The 26,766-nt window shown below is 53.5% G+C and overlaps 1 protein-coding gene and 1 long non-coding RNA gene across 7 annotated transcripts in view; one reads left to right on the top strand and one right to left on the bottom strand.

Annotated features, from left to right (window-relative positions):
• Positions 1-565: 565 nt before the first annotated feature.
• LOC118547306 (uncharacterized) lies at positions 566-8,469 on the bottom strand. Of its 2 annotated transcripts, XR_013440585.1 has the most exons (4): positions 7,366-8,469; positions 6,617-6,866; positions 5,133-5,248; positions 566-878 (listed from the first exon to the last, which is right to left on the bottom strand). It is a non-coding gene; the product is annotated as an uncharacterized LOC118547306 (long non-coding RNA). The 2 variants fall into 2 exon arrangements; XR_004923048.2 differs by lacking the exon at positions 566-878 and having other exon boundaries at positions 3,926-5,248.
• Positions 8,470-9,479: 1,010 nt separating this feature from the next.
• PAK6 (p21 (RAC1) activated kinase 6) overlaps positions 9,480-26,766 on the top strand; it is a 36,929-nt gene continuing 19,642 nt past the window's right edge. Inside the window, exons 1-3 of one of the 5 annotated variants that reach the window (XM_036110681.2) lie at positions 9,480-10,156; positions 10,947-11,030; positions 22,232-22,329. The gene's annotated coding sequence lies outside the window, so the exon portion shown is untranslated. Of the gene's footprint in view, positions 10,157-10,654; positions 10,810-10,946; positions 11,031-21,615; positions 21,654-22,231; positions 22,378-26,766 lie in introns of those variants that run through there. The other 4 variants (XM_036110680.2, XM_078053386.1, XM_078053387.1 and 1 more) reach the window with 4 other exon arrangements.

Raw genomic sequence — 26,766 nt, 5'->3', positions numbered from 1 at the left:
CTTTCTGAGGCTGACATTCTTCCTGCTAGAGCTTAGGCTTTTGGAAACGATTTCTGTTTTACCCTCTGCTATCTCCCTCTCCTGAGCTAATGAGTAAAAGATAGACTGCTTGCTTAATAGGAAAAAGAAAAAGGGGAACAGAGGGAGCCCTATAAACTCAATTCAGGAACTAGAAAACTTGGACTCAAACCCTAGGTCTGCTCCTTACCCGCTACTTGAGCTGGGCAGGTCATTCTGTCATCTAGAAACTACTGCATGGCTCCTACCCCAAAGGGCCATTGTGAGAATTAAAAATAAGATGTGGTTGCTCCGCATGAAAGTTCCTGGGCTCATAGCAAGCAGCAGATTCCTCTGTCTCCGCAGCAGCCCCCAGAGCTGGGTGCATAGGAGGAAGTTGGAGCTGGTGTCACCCACTAGGGAGTCTAAGCCAAGATGGAGACGCCTGACATTCTTACTCACTCAGGCCTCCAGCTGCAACCTGTTGACGCCTGTTTTATTCTTTGTTGAAATGTGTTCATTTACCCCTCTAGGGCAGCAAATAATCTCTCAGAATGTGTCAAAGAAGATGAGCCAAGAAATATTTATTAAGCTCTACTGGGGTTCCATATTAATGACAAGCACCACGAAGGGCAGATAGAAATGTAAGGATGCTCACTCCCTTCAGGGAGTTTATGATTTAGTTAGAGAAACAGGATATTACAGGTTAAAACCAATAGATGTAGGGAGAAAAAAGTCAAAGGACCTCTCAAGGTAAGCGACCAAAGGTCAAAGGAGTGGAGCAGATGTGTTTGAAGACACTCAGGAAGTGAGGGCCAGACGAGGTTGGGATGTCATTGCGTGGCAGGGATTGGAGCTGGTTGGTGTTAGGAAGTTTTCAGCTACAGAAGTCAGAAAAACAATCCAAAATTTCATAAGGGGTAAGAATATCTGTTATCTCATAACAAGCCTGCAGCTCAGCAAATGCGGAGGGCCCAAGTTTCTAGTCTGCCATCTTCAGCATGTTGGCTTTAGTCCTCAGGCTGGTCACCTTATGGAACCCAGCTGGTGACCACAGTTCCCAGAGCCACAACTTGGAACAGCACAAGAAAACTTTGCCCAGAAACCGTCCCAGCAAACTTCCCCCCTTGTCATCCACATGGGGGATCCCTGGGGCCTAAACTAACCCCTGGCAACAGGAAGGTAATTACGAAGATTAGTTAAAACTAATCACCATTCAATCGTGGGGCTGAGGCTGGGAAGGGGCCCTTCCCCGAGCACACAGGTATGAAAGGGTACATCCAAATAAACTGGGTTTCTCAGCAAATAAAGCCTAAACCCAGCAGGAGAAGAGAAATAATAAAGATCAGAGCAGAAATCAATGAAATAGAAACCAAAAGAACAGTAGAACAGATCAACGAAACTAGGAGCTGGTTCTTTGAAAGAATTAACAAGATTGATAAGCCCCTGGCCAGACTTATCAAAAAGAAAAGAGAAATGACCCAAATCAACAAAATCATGAATGAAAGAGGAGAAATCACAACCAACACCAAAGAAATACAAACAATTATAAGAACATATTATGAGCAACTCTATGCCAGCAAATTAGATAACCTGGAAGTAATGGATGCATTCCTAGAGATGTATCAACTACCAAAACTGAACCAGGAAGAAATAGAAAACCTGAACAGACCTATAACCACTAAGGAAATAGAAGCAGTCATCAAAAATCTCCCAAAACACAAAAGCCCAGGGCCAGATGGCTTCCCAGGGGAATTCTACCAAACATTTCAAGAAGAATTAATACCTATCCTTCTGAAACTGTTCCAAAAAATAGAAATGGAAGGAAAACTTCCAAACTCATTTTATGAGGCCAACATTACCTTGATCCCAAAACCAGACAAAGACCCCATCAAAAAGGAGAATTACAGACCAATATCCCTGATGAACATGGATGCAAAAATTCTCACCAAAATACTAGCCAATAGGATCCAACAGTACATTAAAAGGATTATTCACCACGACCAAGTCGGATTTATCCCTGGGCTGCAAGGTTGGTTCAACATCCGCAAATCAATCAACGTGATACAATACATTAACAAAAGAAAGAACAAGAATCATGATCCTCTCAATAGATGCAGAAAAAGCATTTGACAAAGTACAGCATCCTTTCTTGATCAAAACTCTTCAGAGTATAGGGATAGAGGGTACATACCTCAATATCATAAAAGCCATCTATGAAAAACCTACAGCGAATATCATTCTCAATGGGGAAAAACTGAGAGCTTTCCCCCTAAGGTCAGGAACGCGGCAGGGATGTCCACTATCACCACTGCTATTCAACATAGTATTGGAAGTCCTAGCCACAGCAATCAGACAACAAAAAGAAATCAAAGGCATCCAAATTGGCAAAGAAGAAGTCAAACTCTCACTCTTTGCAGATGATATGATACTTTATGTGGAAAATCCCAAAGACTCCACCCCAAAACTGCTAGAACTCATACAGGAATTCAGTCAAGTGGCAGGATATAAAATCAATGCACAGAAGTCAGTGGCATTCCTATACACCAACAACAAGTCAGAAGAAAGAGAAATTAAGGAGTCGATCCCATTTACAATTGCACCCAAAACCATAAGATACCTAGGAATAAATCTAACCAAAGAGGCAAAGGATCTGTACTCAGAAAACTATAAAATACTCATGAAAGAAATTGAGGAAGACACAAAGAAATGGAAAAACGTTCCATGCTCATGGATTGGAAGAACAAATATTGTGAAGATGTCAATCCTACCTAGAGCAATCTACACATTCAATGCAATCCCCATCAAAATACCATCCACTTTCTTCAAAGAAATGGAACAAATAATCCTCAAATTTGTATGGAACCAGAAAAGACCCCGCATAGCCAGAGGAATGCTGAAAAAGAAAAGCAAAGCTGGCGGCATCACAATCCCGGACTTCCAGCTCTACTACAAAGCTGTCATCATCAAGACAGTATGGTACTGGCACAAAAACAGACACATAGATCAATGGAACAGAATAGAGAGCCCAGAAATGGACCCTCAACTCTATGGTCAACTAATCTTTGACAAAGCAGGAAAGAATGTCCAATGGAAAAAAGACAGTCTCTTCAACAAATGGTGTTGGGAAAATTGGACAGCCACATGCAGAAGAATGAAACTGGACCATTTCCTTACACCACACACAAAAATAGACTCCAAATGGTTGAAAGACCTCAATGTGAGACAGGAGTCCATCAAAATCCTAAAGGAGAACACAGGCAGCAACCTCTTCGACCTCAGCCGCAGCAACTTCTTCCTAGAAACATCACCAAAGGCAAGGGAAGCAAGGGCAAAAATGAACTATTGGGACTTCATCAAGATAAAAAGCTTTTGCAAAGCAAAGGAAACAGTCAACAAAACCAAAAGACAACTGACAGAATGGGAGAAGATATTTGCAAATGACATATCAGATAAAGGGCTAGTATCCAAAATCTATAAAGAACTCATCAAACTCAACACCAAAAGAACAAAGAATCCAATCAAGAAATGGGCAGAAGACATGAACAGACATTTTCCCAAAGAAGACATCCAAATGGCCAACAGACACATGAAAAAGTGTTCAATATCGCTCGGCATCAGGGAAATCCAAATCAAAACCTCAATGAGATACCACCTCACACCAGTCAGAATGGCTAAAATTAACAAGTCAGGAAATGACAGATGTTGGCGGGGATGCGGAGAAAGGGGAACCCTCCTACACTGTTGGTGGGAATGCAAGCTGGTGCAGCCACTCTGGAAAACAGTGTGGAGGTTCCTCAAAAAGTTGAAAATAGAGCTACCATACGATCCAGCAATTGCACTACTGGGTATTTACCCCAAAGATACAAAAGTAGGGACCCGAAAGGCTACATGCACCCCGATGTTTATAGCAGCAATGTCCACAATAGCCAAACTGTGGAAAGAGCCAAGATGTCCATCAACAGATGAATGGATAAAGAAGATGTGGTATATATATACAATGGAATATTATGCAGCCATCAAAAGGAATGAGATCTTGCCATTTGCAACGACGTGGATGGAACTGGAGGGTATTATGCTGAGCGAAATAAGTCAAACAGGGAAAGACATGTATCATATGACCTCACTGATATGAGGAATTCTTAATCTCAGGAAACAAACTGAGGGTTGCTGGAGTGGGGGGTGGGGTGGGAGGGATGGGGTGACTGGGTGATGGACACTGGGGAGGGTATGTGTTCTGGTAAGCGCTGTGAATTGTGCAAGACTGTTGAATCTCAGATCTGTACCTCTGAAACAAATAATGCAATATATGTTAAGAAAGAAAAAAAGAAGAAGAAGAATGTAGCAGGAGGGGAAGAATGAAGGGGGGGAAATCGGAGGGGGAGAAGAACCATGAGAGACAATGAACTCTGAAAAACAAACTGAGGGTTCTAGAGGGGAGGGGGTTGGGAGGATGGGTTAGCCTGGTGATGGGTATTGAGGAGGGCACGTTCTGCATGGAGCACTGGGTGTTATGCACAAACAATGAATCATGGAACACTATATCTAAAACTAATGATGTAATGTATGGGGATTAACATAACAATAAAAAATTTAAATTAAAAAAAAAAAAAAACAAATAAACTGGGTTTCTCCCAGCAAGTAAGAAGGGAGACGGATTCAGAGAGGTAACCAATAGTGTCTGCCACATGGGTGGTGTTGGGAAGAAAAGAAGGAAGCATTTGGTAGCAAAGAGCATGCTGGATTCTGAAACAGATTGCCTGGATTCAATGCCCTGCCCTGTCACTTAGTGACCTGAGCAAGTAAGTTAAATTCAGGAGGCCTTAGTTTTCTCATCTCTGGAATGGGATAATAGGTCCTACCTAGATTGTAAACTTCATGAGGACAGCGACTTGTCTTGTTCACTGAGTTATCCTCAGCACCTAGCACAGAGCTTTGCACCTAGCAGGTACTCAATAGGTATTTGTTGAATGGATTCATAAATTAGATTGTTGTGAGGATTAATTGAGTTAATATATGGCAAGGGTTTAGCACAATGCATAGCCTATACATTGTGCCCAAGGAAATGAGCTTTTAGTCACATTATAGAGACCGTGGGAACCCTCCACAATTGTCCTCTTGCTGCTTTGTTTCACCTGGGCTGCCACATTGTTCATGAAAGCCGTTGCTCATGCAGAAGCTGAGATGTGTCGAGAAGGCTCTGCTCCTGGTGAACTGGGGCTGGGACAGCAAAGGCCCATCACATCCTCGGCTGGAAAGAGGATAACACTTGTGAGTCCAATACTTGGGACTCTGCAGTTTGTAGCTCTGACCAGTTTCTGAGCCGGCCTTCACATTGTTGTTAACCCCTCAGGGTCAATCCCCTGAACCGCCTCTCTTCTTGCTCCCCCTGGATGGCCCAGAGGCAGGGGCACTGTGGGGATGGAGGCATGGGGGGCTGCTAAACCAGTTTCTCAGGGAATAATCCCTGTCTTCCCTCAAACTGCACTATGGTCCCTTGACCTCCTCCCGGCTTCCCGTGCCCATTGGTATCCAGACAGGGTCTGCGACCCAGACTAGGCCCCTGGAAGGCCTCGGCATTCCCTCCTCACTTTCAGGGCAGCACTGGGCCTTCTGATCAAGGCCAGAGGGTCAGCGGCCAGGCAGCAAGCCTGCTAGCCAGCGGCAGTAGTAACTCCGCCTGGGCTTTTCCAATTTGCTTTCGTTGAGGAGCAATCCCTTAATCGGCAGCCCGCAGGCATGCCTACCCCCATGGAGTCCCGGCAGAGAAAATTCCCTGCCACCAGCTGTCTTCCACGCGCCTTGCGCAGCCCCCAGGTCACCTCACTACCTGGGCTCCCTGCCCCCCACCCCCAGGATGGACGGAGGAGCAGGGCCAGAGAGAGGGCACCAAAGGGACCCAGCGCATCCCTATCTGACAGGGCCCTTAAGCTGCCTTCCCACTGAGGACCCCCTCAGGACTTGACCTTTACTTGACCATCTTCCCCTTTACTACCAACCCCTTGGAGGGCGGGCAGAGATCCTGGAAACCTCCGCTTCCCAGGCAGCCCACCTGCCATGAAGAAAGCCATCTGGGAAAATCTCTTGAAGGTGGGCCTCTCCCTTGGTCTGGTTCTCCTGGAGGCCCAAGGTTTAGGGGCACCTCTGAGGTGAGGCCGCCCCAGAGTGCAGGACACACGCACTCATTAATCCAAGCCCTTCCTTTCCCGGTAGGGGATGAAGGTGGGACGGATCTGTCCCTCCCTTCCTGGCCCTGCAATAGTGCGGTTGACAAGTGTAGGCAGGTGGAGACAGGCCCACACAGCCATTAGGAAGGTCTTCGTAAGGCTTCCTAGATACACGGCACAAGGGCAAGTGTGGGGAAGAACCTAAATATCTGGAAAAAATCGTCTGGAAAAAGGAATTCTTGCCACGGACTAGAACCCTCGATTTTGTTTCTGAAAGTTTTCATCCTCTGGGAAAACCTGGGAAGCATTCGTTTATCAAACATTCGGATGTCACTGCTGCATGGCCTTTCTGAGCACGTCCCCACTGGTTTCCTTAAACCACGCAGCGGGACACTGTTGATGTCAGCAATCATCCCAGCTGCACCCGACTGAACCAAAACGAGGCACGTTACCTTGGAGGCTCTAAGAACATCTCCATTGTCAAGAACAAAAGAATAAAGTGGAAAACTGCTATGAAGACATCGTAAGGCCACCATCTTGGCAGATTCGCCATGACTGCCACTCCCAGGGAGCCGAGACTGAAAGGCGGAAAGGCCTCCGGGGTGACACCACCACCTCTGCCTTTCACTGAATGACGGAGATGTCACACACTCAGGCCGGGCGGAGTGGGCCTGTGCGGGCAGCAAAGGGAACCATCCGAGCCTGCGAGGAGGGAAAGAGAGTTCCAGTCATGACTCTGCCTCTCATTTCCTCTGCAGCTTTGCTGAGTCACTTAATCTCTCGGGGCTGCAGTTTTCACACCTGTTGAACCCGGGGGGCGGGTAGGTGCTGGTGATTCTAGAGTCCCTTTCAGCTCCGTGATTCACCGTATTCTAAGTAAGGCTGGCCAGAGCACAGAACCTCTTCAGATGTTCATTCATTCCACCACGTTTCCAGGAGCGTTTACTATGTGCCAAGCCCCATGCTGGCTTTCCTGCCCTGGGGAGCTCGGAGCTTGCTGGAACTAGCAGAGACGTGACTCGCCTGGGATAAAGGAGGGCAACAGGGCGCAGCCACTGGCCCAGGAACATCTGGGCATCTGCCCACCCATCCCTGCCACAGGCAGTCACGCTTCGTAGGGGGTCTTCCAATGGCTGGCAGGTCCCTCTGCCCCTTGTACAACCTCTGAAAGAAATGGATCTCGGTGGGCAGGTTTTCTCACCAAATCAGTAAGTCATGCCACATGATGGAGCAGAGGAGTAGGTTTCCGTTTGGGCAGGCCATCAGTTGTCAGAAGCTCAGGAAGATAAGAAGAAGAAAAGAATCAGCAATTACTGATTATCATGCTCGGGAATTGAAAATGAATAGAAAAAAAGAGCAAAGGGGCGCCTGGGTGGCTCAGTCATCAAGCATCTGCCTTCTGCTCAGGTCATGGTCTCGGGGTCCTGGGATCGAGCCCCGCATCGGGCTCCCTGCTCCTCGGGGAGTCTGCTTCTCCCTCTCCCTCTGCCTGCCGCTGCCCCTGCTCTTATGCACACTTGTGCGCACTCTCTCTCTCTCTGACAAATAAATAAAATCTTTTTAAAAAAATAGCAAAGATGCTGTTTTGAGCATCAGCTGGTTTTTGGCCGCCAGCACCCGTTCCCCTTTCCTTCAATAACAGCACCCTACTTTTCTTCCCCACCTCATGTGTGGGAACAGGAGCACCGTGCCCAGGGTGCCCCCCCGCACGTGACCTGAGCCTCTGCACGTGACCACTCCCTTGCTCTTGCAGTAGATGCAGAGGTGCCCCCGGTGGGGCACGTGGTAGGGGCACCTTCCGGCCAGGTGCGGTCAATCCTGATGCCTGGAGCACTGGCTTCTGCCTTGGACTTACTTGATTCTCCAGACTTCTCATCAGTGCTAGGATTTAGTTACCTGACAGCCATCAAAAAATTCCTTTCCTGCTCAGGATGGAGCTGGAGTAGGTTTCCACCGCTGGTAGTTGGGGGACCTGACTCATCGAAATTTTTATGCTTAATGCCATGAGGTCCAGTATTGTGCAGTTCAGTCAAAGTGTCTATGTGTGCAGCTTGAGACCTTAGCTCAGGAGGTGACTGAGGGGGTCATGGTTTTGGAAGGTGAACCTGCCGCCATTCAGTGGGTGGCTAAGGATGAGCAACACTCACCATAAGATTAGTGTTTATTTAAGCTCTCAGGATGAGCAGTCCCTGTGCCAGGAGCTTTGTTCACTTAATTCCCACAGCCCTCTGAGGCAGGTGAAATTATCCCCATTTTGTGGATGAGGAAATTGAGTTCAGCTGGTTAAATCACAGGCCAAAGGTCACTCGGCTGAGGACCAGCAGAGCTGGGATGTGAACTCGGGACTGGGAAAACTCAGAACCTGGTCTTTTAACCAGATGCCACAGCACTTCACTATGAAAGATTTATGAGAGAGTTCTCAAAAATAATACGAGCAGCCCAGTGCCACCTTGGATATAGGGCCGAGGGCTGGGAAGAGCCCAGGAGGACAGCGGCCTCCGTCCGGCTGTCAGCAACAGTGGGCGCTCGGAGCAGGGGCTGCCTCATCAGGGGTGGTGTCTGCTGCGGGGCGGCCAGACACGGGTTCTGCGGGGGCCTGTCCAGGTTGACAATCAAAGCCACGGGGAAGATGGGGTCTCGGCGAGTGTGGTGAGAGAGGAGCAGGGGGCCAACCCCGGGGGCCCCACACTTGGACGCTGGCGGGAGGAAAGGAGCTAGGGAAGGAACCCGAGGGGCTCAGAAACCAGGAGGGCATTTTGGAAGGCCAGCTCCACCTGGTGTATTCAGGGGAGCTGGCCTGTGGGCGCCCAGAGGGGCTCAGGCCGCTGACCCGCACATGCCCCTGGTTCTGAAGGGTCCGGCTGAGTGGCTGGCTTCTGGCCCCTGCCAACCCAGGAAGCTGGCGCCCATGCTGCCCAGCACCCACCGTGTGCCGCCCTCCCCGTGCCCTTCACGGCAACACCAGCTGAGACCCTGCAAGGGGAGTTCGGCCCAGCTGCGGCCAGGGCCAGCCAGTTCTGTGGTGTGGGGAGCTTGGGGGCTTGGGGGGTGGGTCTGGCTTCTGCGGGCTGGGGGAGGCTTCCACTGAGCCTGGCAGGCAGCCCTTCCTTTCCCTCCCCCTCAGTCAAGGAAGGCAGGGAAAAACGTGTTTTTATAAATAGCTCCAGCCCCAGCTGATTTGTAAATTCAGTGGGTTTTTTGTGTCAATGACATCACCCTCCTCCCCATAGCAACCCCCGACGATATCAAAATTGCCAAGCAACGTTGGAGCAGCTCAGCGCCCCAAACGAGCAGGTCGTTGCCTGAGGATTTAATGGAGAAATCCCAAAGTGAGCCTGGGTGCGTGGTGGAGGAGGGGCGTGCTGCGGTTGGGAAGGAGGCCCGAGGAGCTCAAGGAGCTCGCGGTCCAGCCTGCCAGGCAGCCCCGGGCCAGCTGGCGCTCCCCGGCCAAGGCCACGCTCCCTTTGACAGCCCTGCTGTCGACAGCAGATGGGGGAGGGCACTGGCCTGATGTGCCAGGAGCTGGGAGCAGCCATCCAGGTGACTAAGCCGGCCCCCTGGCACTGACTCACCTGCTGGCCCTGAGATTTCTTCCTTCCTTTTCGCATCTGATTATTTTGGGAGCTGGAAACTCCGAGCTGCACCTGGGTCCCGCCCCTTCTAGTTCTCCCCTCTCTACCTTGGGCTCCGAGGAAGATGGGACCTATCAGGAATCTGCTGCCACCCCCTAAGGATATGGAGGATGCTGTGGGGGCCCGAGGTTCCGGGAGAGAGATGCTGGCCGGCCAAGTGCAATAGCAGATATGGTGATCGGGCTGCTGTGTCCTCTGGACGTGTCAGGAGAGAAGAGGAGAGCAGTGCGTGCTAACTGGAGTCCTCCCGGGCTGGCTTTGAACTCCCCTCCCGCAGGATACTGCTGCACATGAGTGGCTTCTAGGGTCAGAGTGGCATTTGGAGAGCAAGGCTGGATTGGCTTAGGCTGGCCTGGGCAGGTAGGTGGCTCTGTGCTGGGTGTGGCCCCATGTGTGTGTGTGTGTGTGTGAGAGAGAGAGAGAGAGAGAGTGTGCATGTCGGCACCCCCCCGCCCCCAGCTGAGGACAGAGGGCTGGGGACTGGGGACTTGGCAGCAGTTCATCCTAACTGATGCTGGGCCCACCCAGGCTCTGAGCTGGGCGCTGTAGAGAAGGGACACCAGGCGCCCGGCCTCAACAGGGTGAGGAGCAGCTCCAGCTCAGACAGGCCCAGGCCCTCTCTGCGCCCATAGGACAGAGACGCGGGAGGATTTCGAAGTAGGGAATGGTCCAGAGGATGGAAGCCAACCTTGGGGTGGGGGGGCCAGACAGGGCCTTGGCTCTCCCCTCTTCTGACAGCCCCAGGGAACTAAGGAGATAGCCTCCTACCTAGGAATTGTGTCATTCCACAGTGTCATGTCGTCTGCCCAGCCCACAGGGACGCACTCCCCCAAGCGGGGTGCGGGCCGGGCATGGCTTTCCCATACTCAGGCCCCAGCTGGGGGCCACCGCCTGGCCCAGCGCCCAGGCCGGAGCCCGCAGCCCCCCGGCGCCCACAGAGCATGCTCCAGTGTGTCAGGCAGAGGGGCGTGGGCCGCCTCCCCCGTGTAGCTGGCAGCCTCCCGGGCACACCGGTGAGTAAGCGGCCGGGGGGAGGAAGGATGTGTGCCCACAGAGGCAGGACACCAACCAGGAGCCTTCGGGAGAAGCGGCTCTGCGAGCAAAGCACTGAGGTTGTTTTCTTCTCCTTTTTCTCTTTTTCTGCCTGAAGGGAGTGCCTCTTCCTGGGCTAGAGACAAGCACCGGCCTGCAGTGAGGAGCTCGAGGTGTGACGGCCCCCCGAGGAGTGGCCACGGTAAGGTCCCTGCAGCCCGAGGTGGGTTCAGGCTCCCCAGGCAGGGCTGTGGGTAGGGGGCAAGCGTCCGGGCTGCCCACCGCCCGGGACAGCGGCAGAGGCTGCGGGTTTCTAGGAGAAGGAGCCCCCACACCCCACCCGACCTGCCGCCGCCTTTCCAGGTTGATTTTGAAACAGCCCTGTGCAAGCTGGCTTCTGGCTTCCCAGCCGGAGGAAGAAATGCTTGTTTCTGCTCTTCCTGCCCTTGCCTCCCCCTCCTGCCGGGCCAAGCTGGTGTTGTGCCACCGGGATGCCCCTCAGGGAGGCCGCTCTCACCCCACCACCTCTGGGACATTCCGCTCAACTAGTCATCCCGCAAATATTTATGGAGCATTGCTGGGACCCGGCTCCCAGTCACGCCCTGATGCAGAGTTTGACCTGGCAGAGATTCTGACTCTGAAACTTGGCATCAGGTCAGGTTTGGGGGGGGGGGGCTGCCTGGCTAGGCACCATCCCTTCTCACAGGCCTCAGGCTCCCCACTTCTGCTGTAGGGTTAAGGACCTGGTTGGTTCCAGGGGGTCACGCCCACTGAGCTTGGGGTTTAAAGTGCTGGGGCCCCACCGAGAAGCCAGACAAATCAGCGTAGACAGTTTGTTCTTTCCCTGATGTCACAGAGCAAGGTTGGAGGGTCCTGCTTGGGGGTCTTTCCCTGAGCTGGTTTTGGTGGGAACAGGGTTCCAGGAGTAGAGGATGGACTCGGGGCTGCCCGACGGCCCCACAGAAGCTCATCTAGCTAGGAACAAGGCCTTTGGGCCGAGCAAGTGGTCCCCACTGCAGCTTAGGAGTGGCAAGCCTGGGAACCCTACTGACAGGCGGGCCTAACCAGGAGGGGCTTGGCACCGGGAGCAAGGCTTCTGGAAACACCTGACGGGGATGAAAAGCTCTGCACACCTGAGAATGGGCACAAGGTGGGAGTGTGGGGGCTGCACAGGCCTTCCAGTTCCTTCCAAAGACAGACTGCTTCTTTGTGAGCTGAGCTCTGTGGGGTGTACCAGGCACAGGGAAAGGGCAGGCAGGTCTGGGGCCTCTAGCCACAGCAAACCTCACTCAGCACAATTCCCGAGGATGACCAAGAATGCCCTCGGTCCTAGAGGAGCACGTGGGACTGGAGTCCAGATGAACCATAAGTGTCTCCCATGCAATTAATCTCCATACCTGGCTCCAGTATGAGGAAAATGACCCAGCTGTGGGGGCATTTGCCTCCTTGCAAAAGGTGACTCCAAGCCTAGGGGTCTCCCACGGGTGCAGAGCTGAGCAGCTGTTGGTACCCAGCTGGGGGCAGAGTGGTGGAGGTTATGGAGTGCCAGACAAACAGCAGACCAGCTGCCTGGGTGAGGAGGAAGCGGAGGATAGAGGGCAGGGCATAGGGGGCATAAGGGGCAGTAGGAGAAAAGGTTGCCTGGGCTTTTAAGAGGGTTCAGGAGGGCTCTGGATGGCTGGCTTTCTTATACCTGCCCACCTCTGTGAGAGGGGGGCTGGGCAGGAAAGAGGTGGAGACACTAGAAGACTGTGCTCCTTACCCAAACAGTCCCAGAGATGCCTCTTTTTTTTTTTTTTTTTTTTAGATTTTATTTATTTGAGAGAGAGAGAGCACGAGCAGGGAGAGGGACTGAGGGAGAGGGAGAAGCAGATTCCCGTAGAGCAGGAAGCCCGATGCGGGGCTCGATCCCAGGACCCCGGGATCATGACCTGAGCTGAACGCAGGCGCTTAACCGACTGAGCCACCCAGGCGCACCCAGAGTTGCTTCTAACACACTGTGTCCTGGGTGCACTGTCTTGTGGTCTGAAGCAGAGCCCTTCCCGTAGGATACCCTCCACACAGGTTTCAGGACTGACTTGGGCAGTAGGAAGTTTGCTAGCAAGCCTCATAAACAGGCATAGCCAACAGGTTGGAATGGAGCATGGAAAATGGAAGTTTTGGAGGTGGAAAGAGCTTTCCACTTCCTGAAGCCGAGCTGGCCCTTCTGCCCCAGGGGAGCACGCCAACTGGAAGCTGCCCCCTTCTGAGCTCTGCCTGAGGGCCCACTCAGGGCTAAGGTGAGACGCGAGATGTGAGATAAAGGGGAACTTGACTTGTCTGTTCTTGGCAAGACGTGGGTTCAAGGCAGCACATGGAGATGACAATTGGCACCTGGTCCTGGCTCGCTGGCTTGCAGGGAACAGGGCTGCTTGACTACTAAGTACAAAACACAGGTGGCGGGGACAGGGAATGAGAGAAAATGCTGATAAAGGGAGGACGGAGCCCTTCCCCTGGGGAGCTAACAGCTCTTCAACAGAGGAGTGGAAAGGGAAGCTGAGCTTGGAGCCAACCCACCAGAAACCAGCTGAGCTACAGAGCCTTGATCGGCAACAGGGTGGTGGCGTTCTTCTGCCCACCCTGGGCCCCAGACTCGTGGCTAAAGCTGTCAGGCATGACCCATCCAGCCCAGATAATTTATAAATTTCGACCAACACTGGGAGATGGATCTTAACATAGAACTTAACAGATTTGTTGAGAATGGAAGGCAAAGGAAGAAGCAGTTTGAACAGCAGTGGGTAGAGGATACGTGCTCAAGGAGATACACAAATGCAAGAGGGGGAACGCTGGGAAGCAATGTGGTACCAACTCCACTTTTTCCTGAATAGCAAATTGTCTGCCACTGAGTTTCTCTAAGGAATGACTTGAGTCTGTGGAGAGTTTCCTTCTCCATCTGGGGTCTAGTTTCAGGTCCTGAGGACTTAAAACAGGCATTAGACAGTGAAGGAATCAAGAGGCCTGGTCCCCTCTTTGAGTCTAGAATTTTGTCACATGGGGGCCCGGATTCGTTGAGGAACTATGTACTCATGAGCCCCATCTGAAGCACAAACTTGGAGGGGCTGCATGCAAGGGGCCAGACCAAAGACCACAGGGGACTTCTTGATCACTCTGACAAGTGACTTAGAAATGCCCAGGAACCATAAGGTGCAGATTCAGAGACTTTATGCTTTTTCTGCCGAAGTTATCTGTTCTATGGATTTGGGAAAGGTAATCCCAGGTTCTATTCGCCTAAAAGAACAAGAACAAAGCATGTCCCAGAACATGACATACTTTCATATGCTGGGGGGAATTCGCATGCAAAAAACGGGTTCCGGGTCCCCCCAAACTGCATGGAGCACCATTAGCCCCAGCAAAGGAACATCCGTGCTGGCCAGTGTTTTCTATAAAACCTCATTATAACACATCAGGCAGTACAGAGACCCAGGTCTTTACAGAGGGAAGACAATGACGGGTTTTTTTTGGAACACCTGTGGGTTTTTCTGAGGTAACCTTTTCCCCTCGAAGTGCTGCCTCTGTCAGGAAATGCAGGCATCGTTCTGCTTGGCTCTGGTTTGCCCAAGTGTCGGGGGCCTCTGGCTAAGCGGGTGGAGGCAAATCTGTGCTCTCTTGCACACTCAGGCTGATCAGGACGTGGAGAGGGGGACCTCTGGGTGCTGGGGGAAGCAGGTCCCAAAAGCTCAGGTCAGGTAGTGAGTTGTTCTGGTCTCTGATTCCAGTGCAGCAGGGACCCAGCCCAGTCTGCTCCACACACACACACACACACACACACACACACACACACACCCCGCCCCCAGGCAAATAGCAAATAGCAACCAGCTATTTTTTTACTACACACACACACACACACACACACACACACACACACACACACACACGCTCCGCCCCGGGGCAAATAGCAACCAGCTATTTTTTTACTACACACACACACACACACACACACACACCGCCCCGGGGCAAATAGCAACCAGCTATTACTCAAGGTAAGTAAAGGTGCTGCCTGCCGGCCTGCCCCACCTCCTGAAGGCTGCAGGAGCAGCAGCAGGGTTAAAACTGGGAGGACTGGTTCTCTGCTTCAGTTTCCTGGCCTGGAGCCTCCAGCCTCCATTTTCTTTCTTTTGGCTTCAGATGAGGAATTGTACAGGAAGGTACAGAGAGGGGAGGGAACTGGGGACCATTTATTCCACAGCCACACGGGCATCCAGAGCGCAGGCCGGGGTCAGTGAGGTGGGGTGCAGCGGAGGAAGGGACTGCCCCCTGAAAGGAGCTCGCCATCTTGGACGGCTGTAGCACATTCAAGCCAAAAGGAATCCCTAAGAATGTTTAATCAAGCCCTATAATTTTATGGGGGGAAGCAGAGGCACAGAGAAGGAAAGTGGGTCCTGAGATCACACAGCTAACCGGTGGCAAAGCCTTGCTTTCAGGCCTTGGGGGTCCCCACCTCCCAGTGCTGTACTCCCTCACTACCCAGGCTGCCTTTCTGTCAGCAGCAGCATCAAAGGTGACCCCCAAGCAGGGGCAAGCAAAACCTGACGGCTTGAGGACACAGCCTGGCCCAATACACTAAGGCCAGACAGGCCCTGATGCTCATCTGTGCCTCCTGCCTTACCAGGGGGCTGGCCCTGCCACACCCACCGCCCCAGTCCCTCCCCACCCCTGCATCTTGCTCAGCATGCAGCCCCAGCTCAGCCCAAGTTCATTCTCCAGTGCCCCCCAAGGAGAGGCTTTGCCCCCCCCACCCCCCCTCCGGGATACTCTCTGATATACAGATCCAGCTAATTCATAAACGGATTGATTTAAGTTTCATAAATGGACTGATTTAAGTTCTCCTTGTCCCGGAAAGCATTTTACCTTTTAACCATAAGGCTGGCGGCGTCTGAAGCCAAAGAAGAAAGTAATGATGAAGCTATCTAGGAATGAAAGAGCCATTCTGGGGCAGAAGTCAGAGGAGGCACACAGGAGACCCTTTATTTCTGCTGGTTTTTTCACCGGTATATACTCTGACCCCAGGCAGGAAATTAAATGTCCGACGGCCACCACCAGAGGTTAGGTCCCGGAAGTAGGAGGCCTGTCGCCTGTCATCTGTCACCCTGTCACCAGGCCCAAGCTGGACAAGAAGACTTTTATGTTCCACTATAGTGGGTCTTGCTGGAAGATAGTGTGTCTGGGATTCAGATACGTGGGGTCCCATACCCTGGGGAGGGACGAAGCCCGGCCCAGAGGCAAGAAGGCAAGGCCAGGAGTGAGCGTGCATGCAGAGCTCCCGTGGAGGAGAGGATGATCAGACAGGAAGAGCTGGCCCCACACGGTCCATCATCCCGGCAAAGGCCATTGTGCCAGCCACTGGTGAGGACCCCTGCCATGTCCGTGTTCACATAAAGTTCCCACAGGCACCATCCCTGGGGTAGTCAAGGCGAGGGCCAGAGGCTAAGGAAGGAAAGCCCCCACGATCGGATGGCAGTAGCTGCCTGGGCCCCTGCAGACCCCTCTAAAGATGGGCCGGCCCAGCCAAGTGGCAGTTAGACAGGCCATGCCTTCCAACACTGACCCGGGGCAGATGCAGAAGGCAGAGTTCGGGGAGCACTATAGCCAGAGTCAATGCTCCCAAGAGGCCACAGCCCAGAGTGTGTGAACTTTGTGCATTTAGAGCTAAGGTTTTGCCCCCCAGAGGGTTGTGGACCGGGCTTGGGCAACCAACAGCATGTTTCCTCAGACTCCTCCCTTCCCTGGGGCTCTGGTCTGGACCCTCTCCGGGTCAGGCACAAGCCTTCTGCTCCCCCCCACTCACCTGTCCTTCCCGAAAGCCAGGCCCTGACCCAGCCTTAGACCAGGGACAACTGCGAGAGGCTCAGAAGAGAGGAAAGGACAGTGAAGGGTTTCCATTCAAGCAGCTTCCAGCTGTTAGTTCTGCCAGCAAAAATGCCAGCCAGAGAGCTAAACTGCCAGCAACAGACATTTGGATGGAACTTTGGAGCCCATTAAGAGCAAGGGCTGCAAAGCGATCATAGTGAGAAGATGTTAAGTGAATTCATCATGTCTCTAAAATGAGTGTCCTTGGCAGGTAGGTGGCCCTTTCTGTTTCCAGTCCTCCCCAGGGTAGCTCCTACTCCCATGAAACTGGGAAGGGCGCCAAAGCCAGCTCTGTCCCTGCTTCGGCCCCTGCGTCTGAGAGCTTGGCCACATCACCGGGTCGGGCAAGCTCAGCCTCCAGTGTCATTTTGCATTTGGGGAGGACAGGCCTCTATTCCCAGCAGCATCGAAAATCGAGTACAGATGCAGAACTTGAGAAGAAGGCAGGCAGAGAGAGGCTGGAGGCTTCTGGGTATGGTTCACCTCTGCTAAGGTTCAGGATGGCACAAGGACACATCTGTCCAGCCGCTGGGCAGGTGAGTCCCATAGGCTCTTCCCAAACACCTAACTGGGCCCAGGCAGGGCTGCCACCTGGGGCTCGGGTTCTCTCTCTGGGATCTGTAGTGGATAGAGCGATTGGATTGACCTAGTAGCAAGTGTTCCTGGGCTCTATTGCTCCTTGTAGCAGCTGTGTGCATGCATGGCAAGGGGGAGGGGAGTTTCCGCCTGGCTTCAGCAGCTATGAGGGGTGAAGGTCAAGAACCTCTCACCCTGTCTGGGGGTGCAGGTCCTCGGGACTCCGGTACCTCGATGCTTTAGCCTTGTCATTCCATCCCCTTCCCAAGAGAAAGGGATGCTGTTTCCCCTGTTATACACATCAAGAAACTGAGACTGAGACATGTTGGAAGCCTAAAGAGACAGAGGGCTCCAATCCTGCAAGAACCCATGGTCTCTGCAGCAAGACTCTCTACCTCTCTCCTGCCTAAGGGCCCCTCCATTCATACTCCCAGACCGTCAGAGGTTTGCACCTGCCTCTCGGCCCCATCAGCAGAAATAGACGGGCGGCCCCATCAGGTGAGGGACACTGGGCCAGGCTGCCCCACGAGCAGGAAGGGACAGGTATTGGGCACCCCGGAGGAGAGGGAGAGGAAGCGGTCTTTTCCCAAGTGTGCCTCTCTCTTGGGGCTGAGGGCTGCAGGGTGAGTGTGCAGCTACCCTTCCTGGGGCCCAGGCTCCAGGAGCTCCTCCAGCCAAGTAGCAAGCATGTCCGCCAGTGCCCACTGGCCCAGCCAGGGCTGCATGCGGGCCCGGGAACACCAGGCCTAGTCTGGGTCTGTGAAGGACAGATGGCTTGATGCAGGGACTTCAAGCAGGGTGCTGGTTCATGACGGGAAATCTAGCACCTGGCTCCTAGCCAGTGACAGGGTAGAAGAAACTGAGGCCCCCTCTGCCCCACATACCCACTGCCACGTGGGGGTCCTCATGCCCTTCTCAGAAATGGGGGAGGGATAGCCCCCACATGCACTCTGTGTCACGTGGCTCACCCTTCCCGGGTGGTGGTCAGAGTTGGCAAGGAGGCCAATGTTCTCCCCAAACTGTTCCCTGGGACTTGACCCCACATGGTCAAGTCATATCCAACAGTCCTTGGAACCAGGGACCTCTGAGCAGCCTAGATAAGAGAACAAGCTGGGGGCAGATACACTTGGGTTGAAATTCTGGCTCTGCCGCTCAGTGATTACAAGACCTTGAGCTAGTTCCTTAACCACTCCGAGCCTGTTTCCTCGCCTGTGAAGTGAGAATATAATAGTATAGTGCTTCTGTGCTGGGGTTGTTGTGAAGACTTGAGTGAGACAGGTGTAAATCTTCACTACCTGGCAGGCATTGCTATTTCTATTACTAGAAGAGGGCAGAATCACCCAGAGGAAGGAGCCCTGGAAGGAGTAAGTGAGCCTGTCAGTAGTTTTCTTGATCCCCAGGAAGCTTCTCGAGTCACGGAGCAGAAAGGTACAGGGAAAGGATAATGTGTTTTTGTTTCTAAACCACAAGCAGATCTGTATCTTTCTTCTTTGGCCCTAACCTGGGCTCTCAGCCCTGGCTGTAGGTGCTCAGATGTTCCAACAGGCCCCAAGAGCCAAAGGCTAGGAGAGAGCTCGCTGGGCAGCAGCCGCCCTGCTCCCTGGGGCTGCCCCGCTGCCCTCTCACAGTTCTGCGGGCCAGTGCCCCGGAGCTGGAGAGGCTCCAACCGCACTGCCCATGGTGAAATGTCAGTTGTCAGTGTCCCTGTACAGAGCCCTATCTGCTCCGTAGAACGGCAGTGCACGGACAAGCAGGAAGCCTAGGCCAGCCACCAGGGCTCTTCAAATAAGGCTGTGCCTGGTCCCTTTCCCCATGCTCAGCACTGCAACCTGGGAACAGGGCCAGAGGGAGGCACATGGCTGCTGGAGGAGACACTGTCCCCCAGACTATTCCTGCCGCTGCCTGGGCAAGGCTGAGTCGGGCGTGGATCAGAGGAGGATGGGCGTGCGAGGGGTGGGGGAGTTAATCACTCAGGACACATTCTGCACATCCCAGTCGTCCCATTTTGCAGAGGGTCATCCAACCCAGTGCAGAAGACCCACCTGTAGATGGGACTGGAAGTGCAGGAAGTTGAGGTTGGGATAGGCCCAAGAGGTCCCCTAGTCTTGTCTAGTATCCAGGATGGGAACTTTTTCTCTAGCATATCTACTGATAGTTATCTGGGTTCTTGAATACCTCCAGAGATGGGGGATTCATTACCTTTCAGGTCAGTTGTATTGGGGAGTCTCTGCCTCTCTTGAGGCCCCAAACCCCATCTCTGCTCCCAAAGGACCCCAGGGTTTCCTAGACTCACTCCTACAGGGTGAGGATGGGACTTGACTAGTAGCCTTTCTGGGACACCCAAGCCTGTATTCAAACCAAATTAAATACCAGTTCAACTGTGATAATATGCTAATGATCAGTCATGCTTTATCATAGTTCAACAGTTCAAAAGCACTGCTTGGAGCTCTGGTTTTGGTATATAAGTTATTTGTATTTTTTGTAAGTTATTTGTATTAAAAGAAAATAATTCATGTGTGCATTTGTTGAGTCAGTAAAAAATAATTTAGGGTGTTGATTCTAGGTTCAACAACATCATGCCATTCATTCTAGCCTAGTTCCTGGTTCATCTCAAATCCTCAACAACCAGTTTCCCGAACCCTCCCACGCAACACAACCTGCTTCCAGTAGCTAGCATTCAGCCAGTGTTCCCACATGGCTAGGTACCTACTCTGTGGGGAAAGCTGCCCCCTCCCCGACACATGGCCCCCCTCAGCCTAGGCTCAGCAGGCAGCTTCCTGAGGGGCCACAGGAGGTCAAGGGTTGGCTCTCGGGGTCAGGCCTCAGTGTTGCCCTGTCAGAGGAAAGAGAAGGAATCTTCTTGGGAAAGACACAAAGAGGAGGAGGGGAGGAGAGGAGCAGAGACTAAATGTAAGTATGAGTGCATACTTCGGGGGTGGGCAGGGGTCCTGTAGTTAGCTGCCCAGCTTCCACACACTAACCCAGGGCTCACCAGGGACAGCATCTCCACCACATACCTTCCATGGGGGGGGGGGGGGGACGCTGTGGTGTAGCCAGACAGGCTGCAGGTGTTCGGGGCTGGCGAATTCCCACTAGCTGCCTTAGCTGGGTTTGGCAGGTCCCTATAGTAAATCATGCATAAGCAATAGAGCCCATATGCAAATGCTTTATCTAGAAATTGCATTGACAGATCTAAAGAATCAGTGAATAAAGATGAGACATGGCAATAGTGAACTCAATTAATAAGGAAAGACTGAGGCACCCAACAATGACAAAAATCCCAGCATTGTCCTCAGTCCCCTCTGTGACATTGGCAGCCATCCAGCCACTGCTTGGGGCAGCCACTCGAGGTCTAGATATACTGAATTTCCAAGCCAGAATCCCCCTAGCACTCCGTAGGACACCGCCCTCTCTGGGGGCCCAAGCCCAGGACAGCAAGGGTCTGCTCACTTCCTTGTTTAGGGAAGAGACAGACGGGTGGCCCTGCCTCTCCCCCACAACATAGCTACCCTCTAATTCAAAAGAAGCAGGGTAAAGGGCAGCCAGGAGGGAGCCACCACTCTGAATGGCCATCCTGCTCCTAGGCCAGGGCACTGCTGGGGACAACCAGGAGATGCCAGCTCTGGAACCAGGCCCATTCCCTGGGAGTTCAGGGCGCCCGGAAGGTCTCCTTCCAGGGGGAATCTTGAGGCCGGGTGTGACAAGGGAATTGGAATCTCTTTAAATCTTGGCTTTCCTGCCGGCGTATGGGAACTACCTCAAAACAGTCTTAGGGCCTTGTCCAGAGGGGACAGACAGGCCAAGATGCCAGGTTTGGGGACTGCGGCTGAGACTCCGCAGCGTATGTGGGTGGGTGCACTCGCCCCGCTGCACCTCTGGTATCCGGGAGGAGTCGGCCCGCGGCCTCCAGATGTGCATCTGCAATGCAAATTAGTTAATTACACCGCGAGGCACTCAGCGGATAATCCAGGTCAGGCCCCTGCGCGGCCGTCCAGGGCCACGGGGCCACCGGCAGGTCGCAGCGGGCCAGACCCGGATCAGGGCCCCAAAGCGAAGGGCCGACCAGAGCTGGAGGCGAGGGATTAGAGGAAAAGGGTTGAGCAGGAGGGGGGCGCCCCTCGGGCGAAGAGGCTCCTGGCCGCGGCCCCTGCACTCCTCGGCGACTTTTCCCGGGCTTTGTGTTCGCCCTGTCCTACCTGAGGCCACACCCTGAAATCAAACTCGCGGCCAGGTGAAGCCTGAGCTGCACAAACAAGTATGCGCGCCCTCTCTTCGCCGTTCCCGGCGCCGAGGTCCCTCCCGCGGAGGGCGGGCCCGGCTCCCGCGGCCTCCCCGAGCTCTCCAGGGACTTCCCGCTGGGCAGGTGGGTGCCCCGGCCACCCCGGGAGGCCGGCGACCCCTCCCCGGGCGGGGGCCAGGACGCGGGGACAGGTCTCCCGCCCGCGCGGCCCCCTTTCCCCGGGTTTTCCGTCCCCAAAGTTCGGGGCTGGCCGGCGCCCCGTGCACCCAGGAGCGGCCGTGGGGAGGGCGCGGGGCGGAGGGGCCCCCGAGCGCCGCCGGGACCGACAGCCGGCGCAGCCGGGAGCGGACCGACCTCCGCGTGTGCGCCGGCTCTTCCGGCCCGGCGGCTGGGGCTGCTGAGGCGCGGGGCCGGGAAATTCGCGTCCCAGGGGGCGCCCCACTCGGGCCTGCGAGGTGGGGCCGGTGGCCGCGCTGAGTGGGAGCGCCGGGGGGACAGGGGCCCGAAGCGGAGCTGCGCCCACCGCCCCTCCTCCCCGTGCGCCGCGCGGGGAGCCAGCCACCTCCCCTCGTACCTGAGATGGTGGCTCTGTCGGGAGGCAGGCCTGGGGCGGCTCCAAATGCTCTGGATTCCGGCCAGTCGCAAAATCCACAGAGACACATGCTACATTTACAACGACTTTCTGATCTGTTTCCACCCAGGCCTCCGAGGACTGGCCGGGGAAGGTCCTCAGTCTTCCCTCTCCTCGGTGCCTGAGAGCGCTGCCCACGGAAGGGTGAGGAGTCCGGAGGAAGAGGAGGTGAGGAAGGCGGCCAGGAAGTGAGTGAGGAACCTTCAGCCCGGTAAGGTATTCAGGAGCCTTCTCAAGACCTCCTTGAGGGACAAGCTGGAAGGGGCAGTGGGCAGGCAGGTGGCCCTCCTGGGATGTTCTTGGTACTGTTAGGCAGGGGCAGTGGTCCCTTCCAGGTGCCATTTCTCCAAACTTAGTGGGTGTGCCTTGTAACTTCCACCAGCCCAGTCCCAGGCAGATGCCCTGCCTGCCCCTGGCCCAGCCTCCGCTGTCATGTGTGATGCCTGTCTGGGGCGAGACAGGATCACCAAGGCTGGTGCACTGAATTCTTGCTTGGGAAAGAAGCTCCCAAACAGGAAGGGCAGTAGCCGGCCCAGTGTCTGTGCTGAGCAGGCCAGAAGGCAGCCCCAGGCAGAGGTGCTGTTCGGCGCATCCCAGCCTGATAGCTCATTCCCCAGATCTCCAACCTGCTAAAATGGATCCAGCTGTTCCCACACCCGTGGATGATGAGTGGCATCCCATCTGGAATATAGATGCTGCTAGGAACACCAAGGGCTAAGACATGAAGAGCTCCCGGGGTGTGGGCTGAGTTTTCTGTATCTTGTCCTATTCTGGTGTGTTTTAGGCTCCCCTGACTTGTTTTTCTAGATCGGAAAAAGAGGAGGGTCAAGTCTATGTCTGTGCTCGGGCCTTTTGGAACTGTTGCAGCATGTACTGTAATACTGCGAGTTCTCCTCGGGCCATGCATAGGACAGTAGCTGAGAACACATTTGGAATCAGAAAGAGCTGGGTTCAAATTCTAACTTTGCCTTCTATTCCTTAAGCAAGTTGTTTTACTTCTCTTCAAACTCGAATGTCTTCACCTATAAAACAGGGCAATCAAGCCTGCCTCAGAGGATAGTTGTGAGAAGTCCTGGTGATAAATAATAAATGTCGAACAGCCCCTGTCGTGAGCCTCCTCCCCAAGCCTCTAATTATTACTTAGGAAAGGTTAAACTACCCGAGCCCTGAGTTCTCCTGGAGAATTTGAGAATGGTCTGGCTCTGTGGTAGGAGACTGTGGAGGGGTTAGAGCAAGCCATGGGAATAAAGGCAGAGGGTCCGTGGAGGGCAGGTAGTGAGGTGGCCCGGAGGAGGGGCTATTTCTGGAAGAGGGTCCAGCTTTGGAGGCAGAGACAGCAGCATGTTCTGTATGTGTCACATGAACTCACATGTCCATGGGAGACCCTGGACACACTGTGGCCACAGGGCTGCCTCAGGCAGAAGGAGCCTCTGGCTTGAGGCTTCTAGTCCTAGCTCGGCCCTCAGCAGCTGTGTGATCCGGGGCAGGTCGTTTGACTTCTCTGGGCGCCAGGCATTTTAGAGAAGCTTAGAGACACTGGGTTTGAATACCAGCTCCACACTTACCATCTCAGACAGTCTTTCTCTCTGAGCCTCAGTTTCTTCACCTATAAAGCAGAGCTCATAATACCTAGCTTGTAGGGTTGTGGCTATTAAATGCACTCAAAAGAAGCACCTAGCACAGCGTCTGACACATGCTACACACTTTATACCCATATGTGTGTGTATTCCCTTTCTGGTCCCTTCTGTCCTCTCCCCAGCCACCTGTCATCTTTAAGATGTGCCCAGTAAAGCAGCTTTGACCCATCTTGCAGTATTGTAAGCATAAAGCGAAGAGGGGAACAACACAGAGGCACAGAAAATTAAGAGCTGTTAAACATAATCTTTTTTTTTTTTTAAGATTTATTTATTTATTTATTTATTTGATAGAGAGAGACACAGCAAGAGAGGGAACACAAGCAGGCGAGTGGGAGAGGGAGAAGCAGGCTCCCCGCTGAACAAGGAGCCCGATGTGGGGCTCGATCCCACGACCCTGGGATCATGACCTGAGCCGAAGGCAGACACTTAACGACTGAGCCACCCAGGTGCCCCTAAACATAATCTTTTTGTGTGATTAGGGGCCTTAAGCCTGTGACTGGGGACTCTAGTGGTTCTTTCCGGCCAGCCTCTAAGTATTCTGTGACAGGGACTCAGACATCTGCTGCTGAAAATCGGGGAGAGTGAAGAGTGCTCGGCCTACAGCCCTTCCAGGAAGGCCATTCTTTACTCTTCCTTCGGAGATAACCCTGAGCCCGGGAGAGCCCAGCGCTGTGGCTTCTAAACACAGTGCACAGAGGTCAGAGGGCTGCTCTGGCTCGCGCCGCTGCTGGACCACGGCACGGCATTAGTAGGCTGGAGCAGGCCTCGAGGCGGGCCTGAGTCAATATTGACCTTCCTGGCTGGCCAGCCTGGCTCTTTGGCCTCTCATTCAGCTGGAGTGTTGACACAAGAGATTGAACGAGCTTTATTATCATATTCTTTTCAACAACAGCCCCATTATCTCTCCCCTAGGGATTTGCTGGGACCTGTAGTGTGGGAATGATGGCAAGTGCAGGGAACCCAGGCAGTTTGGCTTATGTGCATAATGCCCTCTGCCCTGCACACTCAGCTTCTCTCTGGGCCTCTCCAGTGTGACAGCAAAACCTCAAGGTCTTGCTCAGCATCCTGGGGACCCTGCATGCTTCAGCATGGAGGCCCTGGGCAGATCCTCCGAGGCCCTCGAGCAATGGTGGGGAGGGGCACAGCCTGGCTCTAGGACCCAGCCACCCTGCAGGTGACCTTTGGGCAGAAAAGCCCATGGAATTCTCTTCAGGCCCTCCCCCCTGGTGAGACTTGGGGGCCAGGAAATGAGTCTCCTGACTCATGTCATGTGAAGAGAGGTAGGCGGCAGGCCCAGGCCCCTGCTAGAGGCTGAGGGAGGACAGAGATCAGCTCCATACAAAGGATGAGCAGCAAGGGGACAGAAGGACAGAGGGCAGGGGCCTCAGGAAGGCGGGGGAGCTCCCCATCACTGAACGTATTCTAGCACGCCACAGGAGCAGGCCACAGACACGTCCCTGTCAGGAATGCCACTGAATGACTGAAAGCTGGCCAGGGGCAGAGGAGAGGCCAGACCCCATGAGCAAGTCCCCAAGCACGGGCACCACCATCTCTTCTGGCAGGTGGTGCAGATGAGAGTGGCGTCTAGCAACATCTATTTGGAAAAGCAAGCCCAACTGCAAGAGACCAAGAATTTTGTTTTATTCACCCTAGTCCCTAGAACGCAGAGCAGAGTTGATGTACAATAAATGAATTTATTGAATCAATGAATGAATAACATACTTTTATATTTAAACAAACTCCAGAACGTAACATTTGAGAAAAGTATTCCTGGCCAATAAGAATACTTCAGTGAAAGGCTAGCTTCTGTCCACGATGTTCTCAACCAGGGGCCAGTGAGGCCCATCCTTCTTCACAGCAGCCTGTGTTGGATGACAGTTCGCAAAGTGGGTTACAAAGAGGTCGGGCAACCCAGCTACAGATCTCTGGATGGAAGGGCCGAGCCCTGGAGATGATATGGTTCTTTTTAGGCCACTCTGTGCCCGGATGGTGGCAGTCGTGGAGGTACCTTTCTAAGTGCTACAGAACTCTGGGGGTTGGCCGGGGTGGGGGTGGAGGCACTGGGTGGCTCAGTCAGTTAAGCGTCCGACTCTTGTTCTCAGCTCAGGTCTTGATCTCAGGGTTGTAAGTTTAAGCCCCACATTGGGCTCCATGCCATGGAGCCCACTTAAAAAAAAAGACGGGGCGCTTACCTACCTCAGCATCATGAGTCTAGAATAGTTCCTTTCCCAAGGCATCATGAATGGGTCTGAGAATGAGACAAGGGGTGGTGGTGGCGGCGGGTGACATCTGCCGGCAGCTGCATCACATCAGGTCAGATGGACGCAGGTCTTCCTCTCCTTTGCTGCTCTTCTTTGCTGCTTTACTTGGGCAAATGACTTGATCGCTGTGAACTGGGGTTTCCTCGTCTGCATAACGGGTACAGTAGTAGCGCTGCCTTATAGGCTTGTGGGGAGGACATCCTCTATGTGACGTGATCAGCCCAGAGCACGGTGCTTACCCTAAGCACTCCCTGAGTGATGATTGACTGAGTGGGTATTTACTACAGATGCCTAAAATTGCCCCCTGTTCTAGCTCCTCGTGTACCTGGGGAAGCTGGCAGAGGTGAATGGGTCCATTCCCTCGTCGCCACTGGAAATGCTACAGCCTACAAAGGAGGAAAGTAGGCTGAGGTCACAAGCAGAAACTCAGGAACCCCATTCTCTGGGGCCACCCCAAGCCAGCGCTCAGTTGAGATAAGCAGGTGCCGAGCCTCCCTCAGAGGAAGCCCATGTGTCCCTCCACTCTCACTTACTAGCACTTGGAGTGGGGCCCATGGTGCCTCCTTCCCAGTCATCCAGACAGGAGGGGAATCCCACTGGGCTCATTCCTAAGAATTTAACAAGATCTCAGGACTGACACAACCAACCAAATCCTGCCCCCCTCAGATTAGCTGCAAACTCCTCTGGACTCACTTTCCGGAAGCCAC

Source organism: Halichoerus grypus, chromosome 8, assembly GCF_964656455.1.
Source record: "Halichoerus grypus chromosome 8, mHalGry1.hap1.1, whole genome shotgun sequence".
Classification (NCBI taxonomy): domain Eukaryota; kingdom Metazoa; phylum Chordata; class Mammalia; order Carnivora; family Phocidae; genus Halichoerus; species Halichoerus grypus.
The sequence above is the reverse complement of the archived record's forward strand: the minus strand, read 5'-3'. Positions and strand labels throughout refer to the sequence as shown.